A 10,770-nucleotide genomic window follows, 5' to 3' on the forward strand; every position below is an offset into this window, starting at 1 on the left:
TTTCCTTCGCTGCAAGTGCATTTCTAGTTGTTTCTGACACCGGACGAGCGTTCGCCGCTCGTTGGAAGCATTGGCCATCTTTTGGATCGTTTTGGGTCCCACCTCAGTTCTCCCTCCAACGAACTCGCTTCCCGACCTATACCTTGAGAAAAGGTCTAAGGGACCATGCCAGGAGTTTGGGTTGAGGTCCTCAGAGTACGAGCCCCAAAGATCAAAAAACTTATGGCCAATAGAAGCAAATTGAAGAAACCGTCGGGGGACCGCTTTTTACCCCTAGACGAGAAAACTGAGTCCGGGGCGTTCTCGCTCTCATTTTCTTGGAACGAGCACCGGAATTCCTCGAGCTCAGCCCGTTTCCTTCGATGAAAATGCATTTCCAGTGGTTTCTGACACCGGACGAGCGTTCAGCACCCGTTGGAAGCATTGGCCATCTTTTGGACCGTTTTGGATCGCACCTCAGTTCTCCCTCCAACGAGCTTGCTTCCCGACCTATACCTTGGAAAAACGTGTCTGGGAGCATGCCAGGAGTTTTGGTTAAGGTCCTCAGAGTACGAGCCCTGAAGATCGAAAGAATTATGGCCAATAGAATCAAAGGGAAACCTGAGTCTGGGGCGTTCTCGCTCGCGTTTTCTTGGAACAAGCACCGGAATTCCTTGAGCTCAGCCTTTTTCCTTCACGGCAAGTGCATTTCTAGTTGTTTTTGACACCGGACGAGCGTTCGCCACTCTTTGGAAGCATTGGCCGTTTTTTAGACCGTTTTGGGTCGCACCTCAGTTCTCCCTCCCACGAGCTTGCTTCCCAACCTATAGCTAAGGAAAATGTGTCTGTGAGCATTCCAGGAGTTTCGGTTAAGGTCCTCAGAGTAGGAGCCCTGAAGATTGTAAAACTTATGGCCAATACGAAGCAAAGGGAAGAAATCGTCGGGGGACCGTTTTTGACCCCAGGACGAGAAATTTGAGTTCGAGGCGTTCTCGCTCGCGTTTTCTTGGGACAAGCACCAGAATTCTTTGAGCTCAGCCCGTTTCCTTCGCTGCAAGTGCATTTCCAGTGGTTTCAGACGACGGACGAGCGTTCGGCACGCGTTGGAAGTATTGGTCATCTTTTGCACCGTTTTTGTTCGCACCTCAGTTCTCCCTCCAACGAGCTCTCTTCCCGACCTATACCTTGGGAAAAGGTGTCAGGGACCATGACAGGAGTGTGGGTTGAGGTCCTCGAAGTACGACTCCCGAAGATCGAAAGACTTATGGCCAATAGAAGCAAAGGAAAGAAACCGTCAGGGATCGCTTTTTACCCCAGGATGAGAAAACTGAGTTCGGGGCGTTCTCGCTCGCGTTTTCTTGCGACGAGCATAGAAAGTCCTCGAGCTCAGCCTGTTTCCTTCGCTGCAAGTGCATTTCTAGTGGTTTCTTACACCGGACGAGCGTTCGGCACTCGTTGGATGCATTAGCCATATTTTGGATCGTTTTAGGTCAGACTTCAGTTCTCCCTCAACCGAGGTCGCTTCCCGACCTATACCTTGGGAAAAAAAGGTGTCAAGTAGCATGCCAGGAGTGTGGGTTGAGGTCCTCAGAGTACGAGCTCCGAAGATCGAAAGACTTATGGCCAATAGAAGCAAAATGAAGAAACCGTCGGAGGATCGCTTTTTACCCCAGGACGAGAAATGTGAGTCCGGGGCATTATCGCTCTCATTTTCTTGGGACGAGCACCGAAAGTCCTCGAGAACAGCCCGTTTCTTTCGCTGCAAGTTTATTTCCAATGGTTTCTAATACCGGACGAGCTTTCGGCACACGTTGGAAGCATAGGCCATCTTTTGGACCGTTCTGGGTCGCACCTCAGTTCTCGCTCCAACGAGCTCGCTTCCCGACCTATACTTTGGGAAAAGGTGTCATGGAGCATGCCAAAAGTTTCGGTTAAGGACCTCGGAGTATGAGTTCTGAAGATGGAAAGACTTATGGCCAATAGAAGTAAAGGGAAGAAACCGTAGGGAAACCGCTTTTTACCCCAGGATGAGAAAATAGAGTCCGGGGAGTTCTCGCTCGTGTTTTCTTGGGATGAGCACTGGAAGTCCTCGAGCTCAGTCCATTTCCTTTGATGCAAGTGCATTTCCAGTGGTTTCTGACACCGGACGAACCTTCGGCACTCGTTGGAAGCATTAGCCATCTTTTGGACAGTTTTGGGTCGACCTCAGTTCTACCTCCAACAAGCTCGCTTCGCGACTCATACCTTGGGAAAACGTGTTAGGAAGCATTCCAGGAGTTTTGGTTAAGGTCCTCGGAGTACGAGCCCTGAAGATCGTAAGACTTATAGCCAATACGAAGCAAAGGGAAGAAATCGTCCGGGGTCCTCGAAGTCCAGAGCGTTCTCGCTCGTGTTCTCTTCGGAAAGTACTGGAAGTCCTCGAGCTCGCCCGTTTCCTTCTCTACAAGTGCATTTCTAGTTGTTTCTTACATCGGACGATCGTTCGCCACTCGTTGGAAGCATTGGCCATCTTTTGGACCGTTTTGGGTCGCACTTGAGTTCTCCCTCCAATGAGCTCGCTTCCCGACCTATACCTTGGGAAAAGGTGTCACGGAGCATGCCAGGAGTGTGGGTTGAGGTCTTGTGAGTACGAGACCCAAATATCGAAAGAGTTATGGCTAATACGAAGCAAAAGGAAGGAACCGTCGGGGGACCGCTTTTTACCGAGGACGAGAAAACTTAGTCTGGGGCGTTCTTGCTCGCGTTTTCTTGGGACTAGCACTGAAAGTCCTCGAGCTCAGCCCGTTTTCTTTGCTGCAAGTGCATTTCTAGTTGTTTCTGTCACCGGACAAGCGTTCGACACTCGTTGAAAGCATTGGCCATCTTTCATACCGTTTTGGGTCGCACCTAAGTTCTCCCTCCAACGAGGTTGCTTCTCGACCTATACCTTGGGAGAAAAAGGTGTCAGGGAGCATGCTAGGAGTGTGGGTTGAGGTCCTCCGAGTACGAGCTCCGAAGATTGGAAGACTTATGGCCAATAGAAGCAAAGGGAGGAAATCGTCGGAGGACCGCTTTTTACCCAGGACGAGAAATTTGAGTCCGGGGCGTTCTCGCTCTTGTTTTCTTGGGACAAGCACTAAAAGTCCTTGAGCTCCGCCCGTTACCTTTGCTGCAAGTGCATTTCCAGCGGTTTCTGACACCGAACGAGCGTTCGGCACGCATTGGAAGCATTGGCCATCTTTTGGACTGTTTTGGGTCGCACCTCAGTTCTTGCTCCAACGAGCTCGCTTCCCGACCTATACCTTGGGAAAACGTGTCAGGGAGCATGCCAGGAGTTGCAGTTACTGTCCTCGGAGTACGAGCCCTTAAGATCGAAAGAGTTATGGCCAATAGAAGCAAAGGGAAGAAACCCAGGACGAGAAAACAGAGTTCGGGGCGTTCTCGCTTGCATTTTCTTGGGATGAGCACCAGAAGTCCTCGAGCTCAGCCCGTTTTCTTTGATGCTAGTGAATTTCGAGTGGTTTCTGACATCAGATGAAAGTTCGACACTCGTTAGAAGCATTTGCCATCTTTTGGTTCGTTTTAGGTCGCACCTCATTTCTCCCTCCAACGAGCTCGCTTCCCGACCTATACCTTGGGAAAACGTGTTAAGGAGCATTCTAAGACTTTCGGTTAAGATCCTCGGAGTACGAGCCCTGAAGATCGAAAGACTTATGGCCAATACGAAGTAAAGGGGAAAAATCGTCCGGGGCGTTCTTGCTCTCATTTCCTTGGGACGAGTAGTGGAAGTCCTCGGGCTCAGCCTGTTTCCTTCGCTACAAGTGCGTTTCCCGTGGATTCGGACACCAGACGAGCATTCGCCACTCGTTGGAAGCTTTGGCCATCTTTTGGACCGTTTTGGTTGCTTCCAGACCTATACCTTGGGAAAACGATTTAGGGAGCATGCCAGGAGTGTGGGTTAAGGTCCTCGGAGTACGAGGCTCGAAGATTGAAAGACTTATAGGTAATAAAAGCAATGTGAAGAAACCGTCGGGGGACAGCTTTTTACCCCAGGACGAGAAAACTGAGTCTGAGGCATTCTCGCTCACGTTTTCTTGGGACGTGTACAGGAAGTCCTCAAGCTCAGCCCTTTTCCTTCACTGCAAGTGCATTTCTAGTCGTTTATGTCATCGAACGAGCGTTCGCCACTCGTTGGAAGCATTGGCCATCTTTTTGACCGTTTGGGTCGTACCTTAGTTCTCCATCCAACCAGCTCGCTTCCCGACCTATACCTTGGGAAAACGTGTCAGTGAACATGTCAGGAGTGTGGGTTGAGGTCCTCTGAGTATGAGCCTCGAAGATCGAAAAACTTATGGCAATACGAAACAAAGGGAAGAAACCATCGGGGGATCTCCTTTTACCCCTAAATGAGAAAACTTAGTTCGGTGCATTCTCGCTCGCGTTTTCTTGGGATGAGCAGTAGAAGTCCTCGTGCTCAGCCCGTTTCCTTCGCTGAAAGTGCACTTCCAGTGGTTTCTGACACCGAACGAGTGTTCGCCACTGGTTGGAAGCATTGGCCATCTTTTTGACCGTTTGGATCGCACCTCAGTTCTCCCTCCAACGATCTCGCTTTCAGACCTATACCTTGGGAAAATGTGTCCGAGAGAATGCTAGGAGTGTGGGTTGAGGTCCTCGGAGCACGTGCCCCGAAGATCGAAAGTCTTATGGCCAATACAAAGCAAAGGGAAGAAACTGATGGGGATCGCTTTTTATCGTAGGAATAGGAAACTGAGTTCAGGGCGTTCTCGCTCGTGTTTTCTTGAGACGAGCACTAGAAGTCCTCGAGCTCGGCTCATTTCCTTCGCTAAAAGTACAGTAGTTTCTGATACAGAACGAGCGTTCGCCACTCGTTGGAAGCATTGGCTATCTTTTTTACCGTTTTGGGTCGCACCTCAGTTCTCCCTCAAACGAGCTCGCTTTCAGACCTATACCTTTGGAAAACGTGTCACGGAGAATGCTAGGAGTGTGGGTTGAGGTCCTCGGACTACGAGCTCTGTAGATCGAAATACTTATAGTCAATTCGAAGCAAAGGAAAGAAACCGTCGAGGGACCGCTTTTTATCCCAGGACGAGAAAACTGAGTCTAACGCATTCTCGCCCGCATTTTCTTGGGTCGAGCAATGGAAGACCTCGACCTCAGCCCATTTCCTTCGCTGCAAGTGCATTTCCATTGGTTTGTGACACCGGACGAGTGTTCGGCACTCCTTGGAAGCATTTGCCATCTTTTGGACCGTTTTGTGTCGCACCTCAGTTCTCCCTCTAATGAGCTCGCTTTCCGACTTGTACCTTGCAAAAATGTGTGAGGGAGCATGCCAGAAGTGTGGGTTGAGGTCCTCGGAGTACGAGCCCTGAAGATCAAAAGACTTATGGCAAATCCGAAGCAAAGGGAATAAACTCTCGAGAGACCTGTTCTTACAATAGGACAAGAAAACCTATTCCGGTGCGTTCTCGATCGTGTTTTCTTGGGAAGAGCACATAAATTCCCCGAGATCAGCCCGTTTCCTTCACTGCAAGTGCGTTTCCAGTGGTTTCTGACACCAGACGAGCGTTCGCCACTCGTTGGAAGAATTGGCCATCTTTTGGACCATTTTGGGTCGCACCACAGTTCTCCCTCCAACGAGCTTGCTTCCCAACCTATACCTCCAGAAAACGTGTCAGGGAGCATGCCAGGAGTGTGGCTTGAAGTCCTCGGAGCATGAGCCCCGAAGATCGAAAGACTTATGACCAATACGAAGCAAAGGCAAGAAACCGTCGGGGGACCAATTTTTACCCCAGGACGAGAAAACTGAGTCCGGGGCATTCTCGCTCGCTTTTTCTTGGGACGAGCACCAGAAGACCTCGAGCTCAGCCCGTTTCCTTCGCTGCAAGTGCATTTCCAGTGGTTTCTTACACCGGACGAGCGTTCGCCACTCGTTGGAAGCATTGGCCATCTTTTGGACCGTTTAGGGTCGCACCACAATTCTCCCTCCAATGAGCTCGCTTCCCGACCTATACCTTCAAAAAACGTGTCAGGGAGCATGCCAAGAGTGTGGGTTGAAGTCCTCGGAGCACGAGCCCAGAAGATCAAAAGACTTATGACCAATACGGAGCAAAGGGAAGAAACCCTCGGGGACCGCTTTTTACCCCAGGACGAGAAAACTTAGTCCGGGACCATTCTCGCTCGCTTTTTCTTTGGACGAGCACTGGAAGTCCTCGAGCTCAGCCCGTTTCCTTCGCTGCAAGTGCATTTCCAGTGGTTTCTGACACCGGACGAGCGTTCGCAACTCTTTGGAAGCATTGGCCATCTTTTGGACCGTTTTAGGTTGCACCTCAGTTCTCCCTCCAACGAGCTCGCTTCCAAACATATACCTTGGGAAAAGGTGTCAGGGAGCATGCTAGGATTGTGGGTTGAGGTCCTCGGAGTACGGACCCCAAAGATTGAAAAGACTTATGCCCAATACGAAGCAAAGGGAAGAAACCGTCAGGGGAGAGCTTTTAACCCCAAAACGAGAAAACTGAGTCCGGGGCATTCTCGCTCGCGTTTTTTTTGGGACGATCACTGAAAGTCCTTGAGCTCAGCCCGTTTCCTTCACTGCAACTGTATTTCCAGTGGTTTCTTACACCAGACGAGGGTTCGCCACTCGTTGGAAGCACTGGCACTCTTTTGGACCGTTTTGGGTCGCACCACAGTTCTCTCGCCAACGAGCTCCCTTCACGGCCTATACCTTAAGAAAACGTGTCAACGAGCATGCCAGGAGTGTGGGTTGAGGTCCTCGGAGTACGATCCCCGAAGATTGAAAGACTTATGGCCAATACGAAGCAAATGGAAGAAATCGTCGCGGGACCGTTTTTTATCCCAAGACGAGAAAACTGAGTCCGAGGCATTCTCGCTCGAGTTTTCTTGGGACAAGCACCGAAAGTGCTCGGGCTCAGCCCGTTTCCTTTCTTGCAAGTGTATTTCCAGTTGTTTCAGACACTGGACGAGCCTTCGCCACTCACTGGAAGCATTGGCCATCTTTTGGACCGTTTTGGGTCGCACCTCAGTTCTCCCTCCAACGAGCTCGCTTCCCAACCTATACCTAGGGAAAATGTGTCTGCGAGCATGCTATGAGTGTGGGTTGAGGTGCTTGGAGTACGATCCCCGAAGATCGAAAGACTTATGGCCAATATGAAACAAAGGGAAGAAAAAGTCAGGGTACCGCTTTTTATTCCAGGACGAGGAAACTAAGTCCGAGACATTCTCGCCCGTGTTTTCCTAGGACAATCACCAAAAGTCCTCAAGCTCAGCCTGTCTCCTTCGCTGCAAATGTATTTCCAATGGTTTCTTACACCAGACGAGGGTTCGCCACTCGTTGGAAGCATTTGCCATCTTTTGGATCGCTTTGGGTCGCACCTCAGTTCTCTCGCCAACGAGCTCGCTTCACAGCCTATACCTTGGGAAAACGTGTCAGCGAGCATGTCAGAAGTGTGGGTTGAGGTCCTTAGAGTACGAGCTCGAAAGATTGAAAGACTTATGGCCAATACGAAGCAAAGGGAAGAAACCGTCGCATGACCGCTTTTTATTCCAGGACGAGAAAACTGAGTTCGAGGCATTCTCGCTCTAGTTTTGTTGGGACAAGCACCAGAGGTGCTCGAGCTCATCCTGTTTCCTTCGCTGCAAGTGCATTTCTAGTCGTTTCAGACACCGGACGAGCGTTCACCACTCAATTGAAGCATTGGCCATCTTTTGGACCGATTTGGGTCGCACCTCAGTTCTTCCTCCAACGAGCTCCGTTCCCAACCTATACCTTGGGAAAATGTGTCAGGGAGCATGTTAGGAGTGTGGGTTTAGGTGCTGGAGTACGAGCCCCGAAGATCTAAAGACTTATGGCCAATACGAAACAAAGGGTAGAAACAGTCGGGGAACTGCTTTTTACCCAAGACGAGAAAACTAAGTCCGGGACATTCTCACTCGTGTTTTCCTGGGACGATCACCGGAAGTCCTCGAGCTCAGACCGTTTCCTTCGCTGCAAGTGCATTTTTAGTGATTTCTTACACCGGAGGAGGGTTCGCCACTCGTTGGAAGCATTGGCCATCTTTTGGACCATTTTGGGTCGCACCTCAGTTCTCCCACCAACGAGCTCGCATCACGACCTATACCTTTGGAAAAGGTGTCATGGAGCATACCAGAAATTTCGTTTAAGGTCCTCGGAGTACGAGTCCTGAAGATCGAAAGACTTATGTCCAATAGAAGTAAAGGGAAGAAACCGTAGGGAAACCGCTTTTTACCCCAGGATGAGAAAACAGAGTCCGGGCTGTTCTCGCTCGCATTTTCTTGGGATGAGCACTGGAAGTCCTCAAGCTCAGCCCGTTTCGTTTGATGCAAGTGCATTTCCAGTGGTTTCTGACACCGGTTGAACGTTCGACACTCGTTGGAAGCATTGGCCATCTTTTGGACCGTTTTAGGTCCCACCTCAGTTCTCCCTCCAACGAGCTCTCTTCCCAACCTATACCTTGGGAAAACGTGACAGGGATCATGCTAGGAGTATGGGTTGAGGTCCTCAGAGTACGACGCCGAAGATCGAAAGACGTATGGCCAATACGAAACAAAGGGAAGAAACAGTCAAGGGACCGCTTTTTACCCAGGACGAGAAAACTGAGTCCGGGGCAATCTCGCTCGCGTTTTCTTGGGACAAGTACAAGAAGTCCTCGAGCTCAGCCCGTTTTCTTCGCTGCAAGTGCATTTCCAGTGGTTTCTTACACCGGATAAGCGTTTGCCACTCGTTTGAAGCATGACCATCTTTTGGACCGTTCTGGGTCACACCTCAATTCTCCCTCCAACGAGCTCGCTTCCCGACCTATACCTTGGGAAAACGTGTCAGGGAGCATGCCAGGAGTGTAGGTTGAGGTCCTTGGAGTACGAGCCCCAAAGATCGAAAGACTTATGGCGAATACGAAGCGAAGGGAAGATACCGTCGGGAGACCATTTTTTACCGTAGGACGAGAAAACTGGGTCCGGGCATTCTCGCTTGCGTTTTCTTGGGACAAGCACCAGAATTCCTCGAGCTCAACCCATTTCGTTCGCTGCAAGTGCATTTCCAGTGGTTTCTGACACTAAACGAGCGTTCGCCACTCGTTGGAAGCATTAGCCATCTTTTGGACCGTTTTGGGTTGCACCTCAATTCTCCCTCCATTGAGCTCACTTCTCATCCTATACCTTGGGAAAATGTGTCAGGGAGCATGCCAGGAGTGTTAGTTGAGGTCCTCGGAGTACGAGCCCTAAATATCGAAACATTTATGACCAATACGAAGGAAAGGGAAGAAACCGTCGAAGGACTACTTTTTACCCCAGGACAAGAAAACTGAGTCCAGGGCATTCTTGCTCGCATTTTCTTGGTTCGAACACCGGAAGTCCTCGAGCTCAGCCTGTTTCCTTCGCTTCAAGTGCATTTCAAGTGGTTTCTGACACTGGACGAGTGTTCGATACTTGTTGGAAGCATTGCCCATCTTTTGGACCATTTTGGGTCGCACCTTAGTTCTCCCCCCTTTGATTCGGTGGGCCAAAGGAAAAATAACTTATACATGCCTTCTAAGATGTTGAATTCCAAAATCACCGAGAGGTTTCCCACTCTTCTTTGATTCGTCTTAGTGTCGAGTGGCGAATGCAAGCGAGAATATGTAAGTACAACAAAGCTTAAGTGTATGTTCATAACTCCTAACGTCCCAAAAAGTTAAAAACTATGAAAAAACCACTTCAACACCAAAAAAAAAAACCAACCAAATGTGTAAGTTCAACAAACGTAGCCTAAAACCAACCTTAAAAGTGTTCAAAATGTGCCTAAGTATCACTTGAATTTTAAAGGCGATCTAATAAAGCTTAAATGTAAGTTTGTTGCTCGTGAACTAGCAAAAAGTTAAAAAGGTGAGAAAATAGCTTTCCAAGACCCGAAATGGCAACAAAGTGTGTAGGTTCAACAAATTAAGTTTAAAACAAACCTAAAAGGTGTTGAAAACGTGTCTACGCATCACTTGGACCTTAAAAATGACCTAAGACATTTTAAGTGTAAGTTCATAACTCACAACCAAGCAGAAAGTTCAAAAAGTGTGAAAAAAGCAATTTAAGACCTAAAATGGCAAGTGTGTGTGAAAGTGCAACAACCTTAGTGTCAAACAAACCTAAACCCATTAGCTAGGTTGACATCTTTTACTTGTGGGAATTGATCATTAAAGTTTCTGGTTGACATCTCTAACCATGCTTATAAGGTAGCTCATTTGATTTTTCAGCCCACTTATCTCACTAGAGGAAGAATATCAGCTCTTGGTCCTGCTCCTAAAGGTTTGAGTATTTTCCTTCATTCTAGCAATAAATACCCTAGCTTAAGTTGGAGTTTTATTACGAAGTGCACCTCCCGCCGCCACATCAACATAATTTCTCTCTAAAGGGGTTAGGCCACTACAGAAGCATCGTACTAAGGCTTGGTCATTACTTTGGTAGTATGGGTAACTAGAATAAAGCTCCTTAAACCGTTCCCAATATTCATGCAAAGTTTCCCCATTAGCTTGTTTAATTCCATTGATTTCTACCATGATTGAGTTCGCCTTGGTTAAGGCAAAACATTTCTCTATGAATTTCTTTTCCATTTGGGACCAAGTTGTAATAGAGTCGGGTTCTAGGTAATAAGCCAACGTTTTGCACCATCAACGACGGAAAATAGGAAGGCTCTCAAATTCAATTGTTCTTCTATCACATTATGTGGTCTCATCGACTCACATACCATGGAGAAGTCTTTGAGATGCTTGTTTGGAGCCTCCCCAC

This window comes from Cucumis melo, chromosome 8 (genome assembly GCF_025177605.1).
Source record: "Cucumis melo cultivar AY chromosome 8, USDA_Cmelo_AY_1.0, whole genome shotgun sequence".
NCBI lineage: Eukaryota > Viridiplantae > Streptophyta > Magnoliopsida > Cucurbitales > Cucurbitaceae > Cucumis > Cucumis melo.